Source organism: Pleurodeles waltl, chromosome 1_1, assembly GCF_031143425.1.
Source record: "Pleurodeles waltl isolate 20211129_DDA chromosome 1_1, aPleWal1.hap1.20221129, whole genome shotgun sequence".
NCBI classification, from domain to species: domain Eukaryota; kingdom Metazoa; phylum Chordata; class Amphibia; order Caudata; family Salamandridae; genus Pleurodeles; species Pleurodeles waltl.
The window spans coordinates 731,861,806-731,878,760 of NC_090436.1; the positions used below are offsets into that span (position 1 = coordinate 731,861,806).

Sequence of the window (16,955 nt, forward strand, 5' to 3'; positions counted from 1 at the left end):
TCTTGTCTACTAAGCTAACAGCACACATAAAGAATTCTGTTACAGACTTCTAAATAGAGAATAGTCTAGGCAGGAAACAAATCTGTTGTTGTCAAGAACTCAGAGAGAGGGATAGCTTGGGTCTGGTCACTACAAATCTCTTCTAATTTACAGCTGCTCTCCTGCTTAGTGGCTCACTTACTTGCTTGGCATACTGCTCTTTCCTCGCGAACACATTTATACACATAACGTGAAAGAAATACATTTCAACATGGTTGCAGCATTTATTAATTTTGACTTTCAAACAGATGCCTTGATTTCTTGAAAATGGAGCACTTTCTGTTGATTTGAGTTTTAAGAACAAAGAGTATTCTTAAACATGCAACACATCTTGTTTCTTTTGATATTACTCTGGAAAAATAAGCTTTCTTTCCCATGCTCTCCACTCTCTGGAAAACAAGACACTTACATGAGTTTTGAATTCATTCTTATTTCATTACTTCCATTTGCATGCCTCTTCATACCATAAGCTTATTGATAAAGAAGCAAGTTTCAGATTAGTTTAGCAAGTTTTGAAATGTCAACATAGGTCAGTCAAATAGAAAGAATAAAACAGTATAGCTTTCTTTGTTATAGCAGTAAGTTTGTGTCATGCATAGGCCATGCAAATGTTATGATTGAAACATTACTGCTAAACTAACATATGGTAGAATTTGTCAACATTAACAAATCAAGCAGTCAAACAAACACAGGTCATGCAAAGTTTAGAAGGGAAAGTGCACATTTTATGTGTGGTTTCTGGTTAGGCCTAGTTTCACTCATACACTTTATTTAATTAATGGATTTCATTTTCTAATAAAAGCTGTAGCAGCAGCATCTTACCTTTAACAGTTCTTTTAGAAGTTTGCAGACAGGAATGTTTTTACACTTCATAAAAATACACTCAAAATTGGGGTCTGAATCTAACAGTCCTCATGTGGACTTCAAGTGCTGATATACTTTCTTTAATTTAGTGCATGATTAGACATCAAGCACAACATAATAGGTCCAAGGCGGACTTCCTCATTCACGAGCAAGGCTCCATAAAACCTCAACCTGTCTGTCCTTTATAGTCTTAGACTGGTCTACCAAATCTGATGTATTGAACCTTGCTCTGGAAAAAGTAAGAAATCCTGCTGTAAGCCAGTGCTTTCTTTGTTTTTTATTGCTGTGAATTGAAAGACAGGCTTCATATTGGGTGTGATTACGCCTATATTAGGCAGTCAACGTCAGGACATTTCTGCATTTCATCAATAGACATTCCTGAATGGAGACACACTTTTATTCCAGAAATCCACCTCTTTCATACGTTTTACCTCTGTACTCCACTAGAGGCTTTATTATAATTTGACTTAATAACAACAGAAAAACAAGAAGGGGTCATACATTCTACATCACACTGGAAGATACCAGGGAGATTGATCTTTCTATTAGAATGTGTTTGCCAATTAGATTGTTAACACACTTGAAAGGCAAATTCCCATATAATTTCTCCAGTCACTGACACCCTGATCCTGAATACACCAGCATAGGGCTTAATATTTGCTAGGTGCAGCAAATACCTCCTATTCCCAGTTTTGGATGGGAAGAGGGAATATTTTTCTGCTGATTGGTCACACATCTCTGAATTCTGATCCTAAAGCATCATGATTTATCTCCTAACCTATATTTAGGGCCTGAAGCACTTTCTTTAGTCTCTCTGTGTTGTCCCTTCTTGAAAATCTCATTCCACCATTGATAAGGCAACATTGGCAGCACAGCCACACATTATGTTGTTCCACATGCATTCTTTGAGCACCTGCTGTCTGACATCCCTTAATATTGTCGGTCTGAACACACAGAGCCTGAAAATCTCCCTGAAGTAAAAAACTCTACTCAAATGGCTTCACTACAAAGCCACCTCATTCGTGTTTTTGCAGGAAACATATTTGCTGACTCTGGATGTTCATAGATTATAATTGCCAATGTTTCTTTCAGAATACCACTCCCCAGGACAGCCATGAGCAAATTGAGTCGCTTTTTTATTTAGTAAGGGACTGCGCTTTCAAAAGAAAGCCACGTACAAAGACTTTATGGGTCACCTGCTCATGGTATAGGGGAAGCCTGAGGGCTCACTGGTCACCTTGGTTTGGCTCTACGCCCCATCTACAGGTCAGCTCAACTTCTTCCAAGATCTAATGGAAAACACAGCGCATTTACTTGAGGGGACATTGATCATGGAGGGTGACCTTAAAACTACCATAAACCCTACCCTGAATACAAAGGGCAGGTGAGAGGGAGATTATCAAACAACCTAGAATATTAGTGGAGGTTGTTATCGACCTTGGGCTTGTAGTTATCTGGCAAGAATGACACAGAACCGAGACACTTTGGGCCTGAATTAGAGCTTGGCAGATGAGATTACTCTGTCACATATTTGAAGGATCTCCATTTTATGAGTGCATTATATCCTATGGACATCGTAATAAGGCAGAGTGGATATCCGTCACGTTTGTGACGGAAGTAACCCGTCTGCCAAACTCTTAATCAGGCCCTTCATTTTTTACTCTCATATTCATAGGATTTTCAAAAACCTGGGCATGTTTTTTTTTTTTTTTTTTTACACAAAAACACTTGATATCCCAGTTTCCAGACAGCATCATAGACACCCAGATGCTATCTGATCATGCCCCTGATCTTGTTCAGTATAAGGGTTCATCATCTTGACCCCCTGGCTAGCTACTGGTGCAAGAATGAAATAGCATTCCGAGCAGTGGCAGCTGGTGACATTCGAAAGTGGTGGGGCATAAAAGATGTTATAACTTTTATGTAGCGAGCGATGCGAGCAAGCTTAATAGACAAATCTATTTCCATTCTGTGGTCACTTAGTCTGCATTTATTGTGTGTTTGCCTGAAGTTTGTGGATATTCAGCAAGCGTTGTCTTGTTATGCAAATTTCCAGCTTGTTGAATTGTCTTAGATTGTATAACACCATTCTAAACTTAAGATTTATGATTTGGCACATTTTTTATATTGGTTTCTCACTGTATTGACGAGTTGCAAGTTCTATACTAATCTTTTACGCGTCTGAGAATTTCACTCCACAGTCACCTTTTTAACTTTGTGATGTCGCTGAGGGAGGGGACAACTCTGATTATATCCAATGGTAAGGTACAGTCTTGCCATTTTTAAAGTGTTCTAATACTAGTTGTTGTGGCTGCATTGAGCATGTGAAAGCACATAGTTCCCTATTTATCAGGATTAATGCATAGCCATGTGGTGGGTGCATCAGAAGTGCACCAAAGACAAGCCCACCTGTGCCTGACAGTACATGTCCATGCCGCATTTGCATGTCTGGCGTGGAAGGCTCTACGGTTTAGCACAGGACAGGAAACTGTAGGCTCTAACATAAGTACAAAAAGGTTTTGAGGTAAGCCATGCTACTTGTGTCAGCAATATTAATAATATATCTGATTTAAAAACAAAAAAAAAGCTTATCGAGTTAAGTGTTCAATGAGTGTCACCCGCAATAGAGTCCTCTCCTTTACTACCTAACATTACTTGTGATAGGATGTTAGCTTTTTGGCAAGTAAATGGTGACTTGTTAATAATAGGTCTCAATTTGATTTCCCTCCCTGCTTACGCTTCTCAAATCTTAAATTTGTTACTAGATAAAAAATGAGAATTATTTTTCTTAATTGGAACTTTGTTGAGTAAAGTTTCAAAACCTCACCTTGCAAATTCCATCCCAGAAAGTTGTACAGATTTGCACATTGATCATTCTAAAAGCAAGGGTTGAAGAGTAACGTTTACAATTTACACTGCTATGCTCTGTTGTGCAGCAGAGTGTAGAGTTGTTACTGTGTAGCTTTTCACTATCGTTAGCAATATGTGTTCTGTTATTCTGTTGGGCACTCAAAGTCAATACCAAGTCAATAGAATACCTTTTTGATATTGTTGGCCAGTCCATCCTACGCTAGAAAAACATAATAATTCTTGGGCATTTAAGTATACACATTGATGATAAACAGGACAAATCAACTTGCATATATGCTAAGCTCTATGGGCTAACCCAGTTGGTGGATGTACACACACATGAACTTAAGTTATATATTATATGTAATCATGATGGGAACTTGAAAACCATGAATTCACAGTGATGTAGCAGAAATTTTAGTATTGTCCCTCATGTCACAGTAATCATCTGTGTGTGACATTTTATGCGTTATTTAAACAAAGTACTAATAGCTTAGTTGTAAAGTAATGCACTGAGAGGTTATAATAGTGTGCCTACCCTCTGATCTAACTAATGAAACCCACGTGGTATAGCTTCTAAATTCTATGTTTGAAGAATTAATTTGTCACCATGTTATATTTTAGAGTGAAAGCTTACAGTCTGCATTAAAACAATATTAGAGTTCTTGTGGGAAATGTTTTACATTTGTATGCAAAGGTAGAGAAATGCAGTTCTGCACCATATTAATAGAAATGCATTAAAAAAATATTTAATTTAAAGTTACTGTAACATGAATGCTAATGAAAGTTTATTAATAGTAAATGTATAATTTGGATATTATATGTGCTTTATTCGTATGGTTTAATGTGCTGTTTTAATTCATTTGCATTAGCCTAAGTGAGGCCTGTTAGGCACTGTATTCGTGACTGTGCAGAAAATGTTTAACATGGACCTTTCTTCCAGATTTTGTTCTCATGAGAATGCTAGCTTGGTGATAGATGTCTATTGTTCTACACTTAGTGAGCATGAGAAGTTGTCCTTGAGTACAGTACATTCAGGATTGTGGACTGCCAATGTACACAATAGTTACAATCTCACATGGAAGAGTACAGATGTACACCATTCTAATGAAAGCCTTTAGAATCCTCACCTATGTTGCAGTCTGAATCGCATGATCGCTTTCTGTTGGATGTTACGCTTTCAGCGTCATGTGGAATGATAGATGGACAAATCATCTTGCCTCATAAACTTTAATATATTGATCCCCCAACTGGACTCAGATTTTGAATCCTTTTTCACATTCTTTGCTGCAGGCTAAACCCCTTGGGCTCTTAGAGGTATAATCCTCTTTTCCCTTGCCCCTTTGAAATCCTTTGCTGAGACTTGAAGATTTTTCACCTAACCCAGAGAAGAAGACACTTGACCAAGCTTCTGAAATGCAGACGCTTTCCCTTTTTCCTTACTTATTGCCCCCTTTAGTTAGTGATTTGTTGCCCAAGATTTCCTTTTTTTTAAATTCTTTTTGCCCTTTTTGTCTTGTATCTGCTTGTGTTCCACCCAGCACATGTTAATCCCTGATTGGCTAATCTGTAGGGTTTCCTTTGCCCAAACTAGGTAGAAGTTAAATGCTTTAAATAGCCTGAGCAATGCTTGTTTTTCTGTACATCAGGTTATTTTTCTGGTGTTCTGTATTGTATTTGTTGAATGTTTAGTTCATTTAATGTTAGTTTGTTTGAACTTATTTTGTCACCTTAGGCAACCCTTGGTGCTTTTGTATCTTCATAACTTTGTCTTGAGAGTTGTCTAGATGACTTTGAGGCTGAGCTTGCTATAAAACCCCTTAACTTTATTTCCGACTGGAGTTGTCTCTGTTTGGCTACATTGGTCATAATGTATAGTTAAATTGGTTTGTATGGAAAGTTAATGAGTCTTTCTCCACATCCTTATGCTGGATCGAAAGTTTCATTGACTTCGCCAGGCATTGATTCCTGCAAAGGAAGAAATGTGTCAACAGCCTCTTTCTTGGACTGACCATTATTAATGACATTTTCAGTAGGTTGCGTAACCAAGAAATCTTGGACTAAGCATCAGTTTGAGACTTTCTAACACAACATAGGAATCAACTCTGGCCTTGCGAAGCTAATCAGTCATCTGAGAGAATATTGTTTGCGTAGCTAATTGGAGTCCTTCAGACGATTTACTTAAAGAGACTGAACTCAGCTCGTGCAGAAAAGACCGAAGTCACCTATGTACTTAAGAACAATAGAATGCAGCTTTTTGACAGTGTAATCCAAAACTTTGTTGACAAACACATTAACACCTCAATGGTGCTGCAACTATATCCCTGACAATAGTAATGAGTTGAGAAATTACAGATGGGCCAATTGGATATGTGAATAGTTTTGGGGCTTGTTCTTGTGCATTTTCAAACTTCCAAACATGCCCCTTATAAAACAGAAGAAATCTTTTGCTTTATGATTTCTACTGTATTAGTCACCAGGTTTATACAAAACGTTTCATATGCTCTTAACTTATCCATCCTCTGCCGTCACTTTATAAAATCATATTGTCTCCTGCAGTAATATAGATTAGTGATACTTTTAATGGAGGTTTCATGACACACTAGCTGGTTCATAAAATCTTACTCTAAGGGTCATGAGTTTGTGCTTCAAAAGGGAGAGGTTGTATTTTTAAAAGGGGTATAGTAAATAAATGGTACTCTAACTGCAGAATCCATAACACAAACTATAACTAAGACCTGTTCCCTTCCCCAGAACAGCTAATTGGTCCCAATATAAAATAATTTTTGCATAGCTATCTAGGGTCTTTGAGGAGGCTAGTTCACATCATGTTTTCACTGCTGCTTGAGCTCTGCTTGTGCAGCACAGGCTGAGATTGCTCAGCTTCTTCACATTTGTGGAGTTCAACTGACTCTTTCTCTGTCTAAATGCACCGCTGGGCTAAGTAAGAACACTGAGGAAGAAGGAAGAGCTCTTTCGTGCAAAATGCCAAGCTTCCTTGCAAGTGAAAATGCCATCTGATCCTTGTATTGGTCCAAATGGGAGAGACGCGCTGGTTCCCCTCCGTTTGGCCCCTGTTGCTTTGTTCCCAGTATGACATCAGTGTAGTTATAAAACAAATGAGGCACGCCTGCGTATGGGCAGCAAGTAAACATAAACCAACCTGTGTTTTTGTCTGATGCTGTCACTGCAAGGGTTTTGCATGGCATCTCTGGCATACCATAGTACCTCTCACTGCTGTCTGTTCTGCCTGGCCACTGCAGACTGAAGAGCTGCATGTACCAAGGAAACAGTGCTACAGAAGCCACTAGAGGCTCCACCATTCACCAGTGGATGTTTGATACAGATCTGGTGAAGGTGTTGGGTTCTTCTCGCACTGAAAGCCCATCACACCACAATGCTAGCTGCCCCCTAAAGAGTACTATCACAATTTAAAAGTGCAGAGAAACAGCTGAATAAAGTACAAAGGTATAGCTACAAACTATCAAGACATCACATGGGGGGAAACGTCCTGTAAACAAGTGCAAGTGCATTAGGGTAACTACTGAACTCATCCTAACATTTTTCTCATGGTTATGCCCCTCACCACACTACACCAGCAGGCCCAGTTACACAGAGCCTGCTCCCCAACACTGACTGTGCTGCAAAGCACTGCACACATCATTCATCTCTAAGATATATTATCAGCTCTATCATTAGTGGCAGCCAGATAGAAGGTGTAGATCAGGCAGTTCAACAATACAGTAGCATCAACAAAGGAATCTGATCCTGCCACGAAAAGATCCATTCTATTGCATATAGTAGATGGGGAAATACACAAAATGTTTCTCACCCCTGCAAACAATGGTTAGGTCTGTGACTATACAGTGACAGTGACTGAATCTACAATTTAGAACTCAAGCAAACCCTAACTATGAATGCTTTACCATAAAGCTATCAAACAAGGACCAGATTAGTCCATTGATATAGCTTGCCTGCATTGGCTGGCTATTACATGTGAACTCAATGGCGATGAAGAACTGCAAGCCCAAATAATACAAGGCTGTCACGCCTCTGAGTTATGGAAGGAGATACTAAGGATGTTACAAATTCCCCTTACCTCCATGCTCGCCATCTGGATGGAGCACGAACTCGCCAATGCCAGAACTGCACACATTGAGGTATTATTAAAACTTAGCCAACAGGAGTACAGATGGGAAGCTCCTGCTAGCTCAAAGAAGCCCCATGATAGGAAGTCTGACAAAGCATGCAGGTTCTGTAGTAACCGGCAGCGCATGGGATTACAGCACCCGGCGAATGACAAGACTTGTTCAGCCTGTGGCAAAGCCACTCACTTTGCAGAAGTACGCCGATCTGTAAAGTCCATGCCACCAACCCATGAAAACCATCCAAAGAGAGTGAAGTCCAAAGTGTGATATCTTATTATGAGGGACTCAAGAATGCTACCCCCCACTCACCCATCCCAGAAGATTCTGTTGAAGTGACATCCATCGATCCAGAACAGTTTGACCTGATATCTGCCATTCATAGTCTCACACGCCTCAGGAAGAGGACACAACTGGTGTGTGAACTATTGGTCCATGGGAACCCCATAACCAGCGACTCACAGGCACTGAAACCATGTAGCAGGAGACTCAGCCACAAATATCTGCTTAAAGCAGCTAGTAACCGTCATCTAGCTTGAATATTCACTTGAAAAGTAAGGCATTTTCAAAGTCCATTGCTGCTTTCTTCTTCGTAATCAAATCAAGAGGAACCAGTGATCAGTTGCAAGGCAGCATAATTGCTCAAAATATTTGCTTTGCTCTGATGCTTGAAGGCTTGAAAGTCATATTCCAAGTTACTAGTTACCTGAAATGTAAATCATTGAAACCACACAACAACCCTTCAAACCAGCTAGTCTCTCTCTCCATTGCAGATGCATTCCATTTCATGTGTGCACGCAAGTGAATCAATATTTAGAGAAACTAGAAGCTGCCGGCATCATCAAAAAAGGTAGTGACCTACCCCAATGGTATCTCTGATTGTGGTGGCAAGAAAAGTATTTGAAGACACGAAAGTAACATTAGCAGCAGACACCACGATGAAAGACTACAACCCAGAAAAGTAAACAACTGGTGGTAGATGCTATCACCCCTGGGCTGGGGGCAGTTGTAATGCAAAAACAAAAGAAGGATGTGTGGACACCAGTAGCCTATGCCTACTGCGCCCTCACTGAGAAGGAACAGAGATACAAATAGAATGGGAGGCCATTGTAGTGCTATTGGGCTGTGTTAGAAATGGAGTTTCTGGTTGGCTGGGGTATGCACCTAAGCCAGGCAGAACCCACCCACTCTAGTCAGGGCAAGGGAGTTACACATTCAGATAACCTCTGCTCACCCCCTTGGTAGCTTGGCACGAGCAGTCAGGCCTATTGTACACAATGCAATTATTAGACCAAACATCACATATCACTAGTATCCTGCTACCTTAGCAGTTGTCAGAATGTTACACATTAGTTACTCTGCAAAACTAGCAGTAGTAACATATAACACACAGGTTATTCAGTATTCTGCTACATAAGCAGTAGTCAGAAAACACGTTATTACACTAAAGCACTTGTCCTAAGAATATCATGAACGCCTATGTTAGGAACATTATAAAAAGTCTAGCAAGTCAGAAAAACATATTAGCATGTTATGCCCATAAAAGGAACATTTGCATACATACCTATATGAAAACATCATGAAATAGGTAGGCAACATATAGGTCAATAAAGTCTCTAACAAGAGCTTATGCCATGTGTAGTCTTTTAGCAGTACCTGGTTTGAGATGAAGGCACCTCCAGTGCCCAAATAAAGGGCAATCGCGCTCCTCTGCGCAAAGCGGGGTCCTCTTGAGCGTTCTGCGGTAGAGGGGGGCGGCATGCACCCCTTCTGCATAAATGACAGGCCTCTCCTGGGGCCTGTGATCGCTGAGGGCACCAATGGGCCTCCACCGGCCCTCACGAGGGGGGCCAAGGTCAGCAATTAATTTACAAATCGAGGGGGGCTCCAGGCACCCCCTCCGCTTAAAGGACAAGCCCCTCCTGGGGCTCACAATCTCTGAGGCCCTCTGAATGGGGTGGCGAAGCACACCCAAAACACTTATGGCCCAAACAGTAGTGGCCCCCACCTGGCTCTGGTGGGGGGCCCAAACAGCCAGTGCAGGAACGCGTGGTGCGGGGACCCCACCTGCATCTTGTGAATGGCAAAGTGGGGCTCTGCTGGGGCTGGTAGGAGCCTCCGATGAGGCTTCCTTCCCCCCGCCCAACCAACACGGAACAAAGGGGCCTGGTGGGGCATGGGAGCCTCCGATGAGGCCTCATTTACCCGCCCAGCTCAGAATGGATGTGGCAGCACGTCTGGGCCATAACGAGTGGCAGGCACCAAACTAGGTGCACACTTGCCCTTTCCTTAACCTTAATCATACCCCGGGGGCACCTCCAAGAGCGTGCTTTCAAAGCACTCTATTGTTGAACACGCCTGGGTCGCGCCGGTGATCACCGGTGGGGACAACGCGATTTTCCAAGCGCGCCATTAAGTGCGGCTACAGCGCGTCCCAGCGCCAAAACATGAAAGCGCTCTCCAGGCGCTTGATGCGAAGCACAGCAGAGCGCTCCTCCCAGCACTCTCACAAATTTCAGTGGAGTGCTTTCCTGGCGCTAGGAGGTGGAATGAAGCACTCCTTGTGCTTTAGATCGTTGCAGGGGTCAGGGGCCACAGCACCCTGCCCCTGGGGGACAAGAGTCCGAGGAAAAGGCCCATGGGTGGAGGGGCCCAGCAACAGGCCAGCACAAAGAGGACCCATGCAAGTGGCAAGTCCTTACAGTGTCCAAGCAGGTCACAGGTCAGCACAGCAGCAGCAGTCCATGGCGGTCCCTGGTGAGTCCTTCCAGCATTTCTATGTCCAGTTCCAAGATGTCTGAAAGAGTCTCCAAATTGTGGGGAAAACTCCCCTGTACTTATACTCAGTCTTTACAGTGTTTTACAATGGTAGGGGAGAGGAGGTTCCAACCAGCTACAACTGGTTCTGAGAGTGTTCTCTCTCTCCTCCAGCACAGGCTCCAAACATCAGTTGGGGGTAAACAAACCTATTGTGTGAGGCCAGGGCACAGTCTTTACAAATGCAGGTGTGCCCTGCCTCTCCCTTCTCTCAGCCCAGGAAGACTATTCAGCATGACGATGCACCTCTGTGACACCACCACCCTCCCAGTGTACAGGCTGTCTGAAAAGTATGCACAAATCCCCAACTGTCACTCTACCCAGACGTGGATTGGAGTCAAGCTGCAAAACACCAAAGTCATAAGCACAGAGAAATGCACACTTTCTAGAAGTGGCATTTCTGTAATAGTAATAAAACATACACCTACACCAGTAAGTAGCATTTATTATCACCTTTACAACCATACCAAACATGCTTATGCTACCCCTCATGAATCAGACAATACCCCTTACACATAAGGGAGGGCATTTCTAATGCAATCCTAGGAGAAGGCAGCACTCACAGCAGTGAGACACCAAGTTAGGCTGTTTGTCACTGCCAGGACAGGCCACGCAACCTGGCACATGTCCTGTCTTCTACATACATGGCACCCTGCCCATAGGGCTAGCTAAGGCCTAACTTAGGGGTGACTTACATGTGGTATAAGGGGAGTTCCGGGCCTGTCAAGTAAATTTAGATGCCAGGTCCCTGTGGCAGAAAACTGCACACACAGGCCCTGCGCTAGCCGACCTGAGACAGGTTTGAAAGGCTACTTCAGTGGATGGCGCAAGCAGCTCTGCAGGCCCACTATCAGCATTTAATTTACAGGTGCTGGGTATAGAGATACCACTGTACAAGGGATTATAGGTAAATTAAATATGCCAATTAGGTATAAGCCAATCATACCAACTTTAGATGGGAGAGCACCTGCACTTTAGCACTGGTCAGCAGTGGTAAAGTGCTCAGAGTCCTAGAGCAAACAGCGAGACGTTAGAAAAAATAGGAGGAATTAGGCAAAAGGTCAGGGGGTGAACCTGCCACAAGGGCCAGGTCCAACAGGCTGTCTACACTTTCATGTGTACTTGTACGGCGATGCATTCTGTGTATGCACTGATCATAAGCCTCTTGTTCCTTTTTTCCAAGGCTCAAAGTTCAAGGTATTTCCACAAATTGAGAAGTGTATGGTCCAACTGCAGGAGTACTCGTTTGAAATAATGTACGGACCTAGCCATGACAATCCTGCAGACTTTCTATTTCATTACTGACAAGCTGCCATGGAGGTGTTAGAGGAACCGGAGAAAGAAACTGAACAATGTGTCCAGCTAGTAATTGATGACTCTTGAGCAAAACTGATCACAGTGGTTCAAATCTGTCGAACAGCTGAAGGCAACAAATGCTTCCATTATGTCAAAGAAGCCATTGCAACCACCACTTGGTGTCCCAGCATGAAACAGCATCCCCAGCAAACTCCCTGGGCTTGTATGCAAAGAGGGCTGTGTATCAGGTTTGCCACAAGCTGTCAGTCACTGATGATGATCTACGCCAGTCGCTGACTATGGTTTACGCCTGAGGGGAAACAGACTGGTAATTTCTCAGTGACAAATTTATCACCTACTGCAAATGGCCCATCTGATGTACCATAGAATCATAAAGAATAAAATGAGACAGGTAAAAGGAATGATTCCCTGATCTGGACAACCAGGTTGAAGCAATGGTTGCCAGCTGTATCCTATGCCAAGTAGAAGGGACTGTCCACAGCACCTGCCCCAATTATATTGGAAGACACTCCCACCACTCTGTGGACCAGGTTCAGCACTGGTTTTGTGACTCAGATCAAAGGATGCCACCTGTTGGTCGTAGTTGATGATTAAAGTGAGTGCCAGAAGGAAGAGTTGGTGTCGTCTACATCTGCTGAAGAAGTGGTACCAAAATTCAAAAAGGCGTTTGCTACCTATAGACTACTACAGGAAATAAAAATCATGGACCCCCATTTCCAAGGTCGTGAACAAGCAGACCACTTTCTGTCAATAAACATCAGACATCGGAAGACAACACATAAGGGGCTCCATGCCAACAGAGATGCCAAAAGATCCCTGAGGATCCTCACCGAAGTTCAACTTATTGCTGAACTTCACAACGTCCATATAGAATGGGCAATTTACAAGTTCCTTAGAGATTCTGAATGCCTCACATGACCTCATTGGGTGGATGTCCTGCCAAAGAAATGTTCTTAAACTATTCCTCATGCATTCCAGTGGCAGAGATTGAGGAGTTATTATAGGCATGACGACAGATAGCAATGAGAAAACTAGTCGCCACAGACATGCCAAGAGGGAGGCCAATGGCAAAGTCCTGGCATTATCCTTGTATGGAGGATGTAAGTTTACATGGTTTGAACAAGCACCATGTTGAGTATCCATAATCAAGGAAATGTGTCACTCAGGATGTTTTGTACTTCATACAAATCTTGGAGCTAGCAGCACGTGTTGGTGCCCAGCACCCTGACCCCAACCAAAACCAACTCCTACCACAAATGCTCTTGTGACCAAATCACCTGCTCAGCCAGAGTGACACAACTTTACACTATCTTCCATAGAAGCTCCCAAACCTTGGGTGGGAAGGTTTTCACTGGTACTCCCTAAGACCTCACCCTCGGGGTTTGAGACATTACAGAGACTGTGTGCGGATGTTAAAAGACTATGAGATGCACTGAGTTAGAAGGCAAAATCCCTCAGGACTAAACTAGGCTGGTTCGATCTACATAATGTTTCATGTTTACCATTGTTATATGTTTTGATTTTATCCAGCGTTTCAGAGAACTGTTGTATTGGTCCAATTAGGAGTGAACCACTGGTTTCCCTCTGATTGTCCCCCTTTGGTTTGTTCCCAACATGACGACAAGGCAACTATAAATAAATTAGGCTTATCTGTGGGTGGGCAGTGCTAACCGGATACCAATGTGTGCATTTGCTGATGTCACTGCAAAGCCTATGCAAGGCCTACCATGCCCAAGACACAACAATCCTGAGGACTGAGCTTCCTAGTTTCTTTGAACGACAAACAAAGAGTAGAAGTACTTTTGATCTCCCACCCTTCATGGACAGGGACAGTGTAAGCAGCGATGAAGGACTGCATGTAATGCTTCTAAGCCATAGGAACTACAGTTGCAGTTGCTTTTTGTGAGAAATTGGGCTGTTGATTGAGTGGCGTGTGAGCCCTGGTTAAGCAACAGCTATAGTCCGTTGCAGGGTGGACCACAAACAGTTACTAAATTAACCTGGGCTTGTCCCTGGGTAGCTTGGCACAAAAAGCAGTCAGGCTTAACTTAGAGGCAGTGTGTAAAGTATTTATGCAGCACACAAATAGTAATATAGTGAAAACACAACACAAAAAAAATTCCAAACCAATTTAGAACAATAGAGTAATATTTTATAAATAGCTTGACACCAAAATGACAAAAATCCAATCAATAGAACCTAAGATATCAATGTTTAATGTTTTTAGTGAAAACTAGCTCCTAAAAGATTAAAACACCAACTGTGAACATCTAATCATGTAAGACTGGGTCAAAGTCGAAAAATATGGCCAAGCGCGAGAAGCGCGGTTCAGATACAAAGAGTGGATTTGGCTCAGACAGCGCTTACCTTCGGACTTAGAAAAACTGTCTGAGAAAAATGTTCTGAGAAGGTAATGTTCAGCAGGGGAAGGCTACAGTAGGTGTCTGAGGCAGAAGTGTCATCCTCAGATGGTCCTGGTTCGAAGCCACAGTGAAGATTTCAACGTTCTGACCTAGGGCCTGATTATGAGTTCGGCAGACGGTTTACACTGTCCGCCAAACTTCCGATGGAGGAGTTGCCACCACACTGGCTACCTCCCTGCTGGTCCCTTTAAGAGTTTCCCGCTAAGTCAGCAGGCAGATACCTGAGTTTCCACCCACTGGCATAGCGGGAAACAGCCTACAGCATTGTCTCTGGCTCGTAATTGAGCCGACGGCAATGATGTGGGATGCAGGGTGCACCAGGGGGGCACAGTAAAAGTGCTGATATGGATATGAGTAAGTTAAGGGCGTGCTATTGGTGCGTTCTCAAAACGTCACAGAATAGTCATGTAGATGGCAGAATTCTTGACTCATACCTTGAACTGTATTATATAACACATAAGATTAAATATATAATATTTTCCAACTTTCCATCCTCCGCGGTCACCTTCTTCACATTAAATCAGTTGGTCTTCAGTACCATCCGTCCTTTGGTATTCTAGTGCTGGACGCCACACACAGCACTGCAACGTATCCAATTTCTTATCAGCAGTAGTTCTTTGTAGTTCAGTACCGAGACCCACAGTGGTATTATTCTGCATCTACTGCCACTCACAGCTTTGCAGTTTTAAACGCAAGGTACTCTGAAATCCAATGTTTATTTAATTTTACATTGAGCACAGCATGTTTCCTTGCGCTCTTCCCTCATTGTTCCTGGGTCCACTTGCGTTTTCTCTTTTTCCTGCCCTCCCCACTACCCAAAGTTTTGCGTCCTGCTCACGGTTTTAAATATATATTTTTAACACTTGTTTATATTTTTACGAGGGCTTACGTGCTGCAATGTGCAGCTTGGCCGCTCGGTTCATTTTTCACTTGTTTCACTTTTAACATTTTGAACTGTCCCTTCGCTATTTTAAAATGATACATTAAAAATAGCTGCCTTGTATTATGACGCATATCCATCAAATCATCACGACTCATGCATATATGTGTGACAACACAGGCACCATGATACACGTATGTGCACACGCAGCCGTCTTTCTTTAATAGAAACCTATTGCAAGGTCATACCATACGTCTACGTGCGTCCGCATGCCAATATCAGTAACACATCGTTGCAAAGCAAATAACTTCCAACCAAACCTAGTGGCGTGGGGAATGCTTGTATGTTTTATCAATCATTGTATGTTCCTGGCTAATAAAGAAATTGAACATACACAGAATATATGCCAACTCATGACAATGAAAGACTTCATATACGTGGTATACAGCCACATTTTTGTAAGCAGAAACATGGCTTTAATCACTTTAAGTAGGCTAGTGTTATGAATAAATACTGGGAATGCTAGAAATAGAGTGAGATGAATAAATACATCAACTAGCAAACAATGGAAATTAGCAATAAAAACCAGGTTATTAGTTTACGATTATCCACAGTAAACATGTAAACATAAAACAATATATTGAATTAGTAGCCGTGCTAGGGTCAAGATTCTTCATGATAAGAACGGTGAAATGCAATCATCCCCTGCTGTGCTTTTCCTGAAAATGTTCATCTCCTATTAAGAAAATAAAACCTTCATCCTTACCCTCTGCTTCCCTGTTGCTGATAAAAGTGATTATTTTTTACATGCCATGTTATGTTCCCGAATTCGAGTCTGCAGTTTTGTGTAATGAAGCGTGGAAGTGCTGAGCTTCCTGACCTGGTTTGATGGCTTCTTTGAACAGTCAGTTATTCTCTGAAATGCTGTTGTCTGTGATGTGTAACTTTTTCGCTCCCTGTGGGTGCAGGTCTGGCTCTGACCCTTTGAAATCAGTCTGAGGTCTTCTTCTGATCGAGTAACTCCCCCTCTTGTATCCTTCTCAAGTTGCTGCTGCGATACGGGTATTTAAACTGGCATTTCATTCTTTTTGAGGATGTTGTATTTGCTGGTTGTGTGTTACTTTATTGCCCACCGCTATATTGACTTAGGCCCTCTTTATGAGTACAACCACAAGGCCGCCATACTATGACTGCTATTGGCTCTCCTCCATAAATTGGGTAAAGAGCCACCAGCAGCCATACTGGCGGTTGGCGGGCAGTGGAGGTTGCTCCGCTGGCACTGCCATGTCAACACAACACCGCCACGGCTATTATGACTTAGTAATAGGTGTGGCGGTGTTGTGGTGAGGGGCGCTGGCGGCGAAGTAAGTGCTATGGACCCCATTCTCTCCCGGATGACCACCGCGAGCACAAGGTAAGGTGACTGACGGGGGGTGTTGAGTGTTGTGTGCGTGAATGGGGGTGTGTGTGTGTGAATTGAGGGGGGTGGTGGGTGTTCTGTGTGTGTGCGTGTGTATGCAAATGTATGTGTGCTTGTGTGAATGCGTGTATGCGGGGGGTCGTGGCCGTGTTTGCATGTGTGTGTGAATGAGTGTTCGTGCCTGTGCTTGTATGTATGTG

General features: G+C 42.8%; 1 protein-coding gene across 1 annotated transcript in view; it reads left to right on the forward strand.

Annotated features, from left to right (window-relative positions):
- The window catches only part of AUH (AU RNA binding methylglutaconyl-CoA hydratase), a 711,935-nt gene that overhangs the window by 240,604 nt on the left and 454,376 nt on the right, over positions 1 to 16,955 (forward strand). The gene's annotated exons all lie outside the window — the stretch shown is intronic.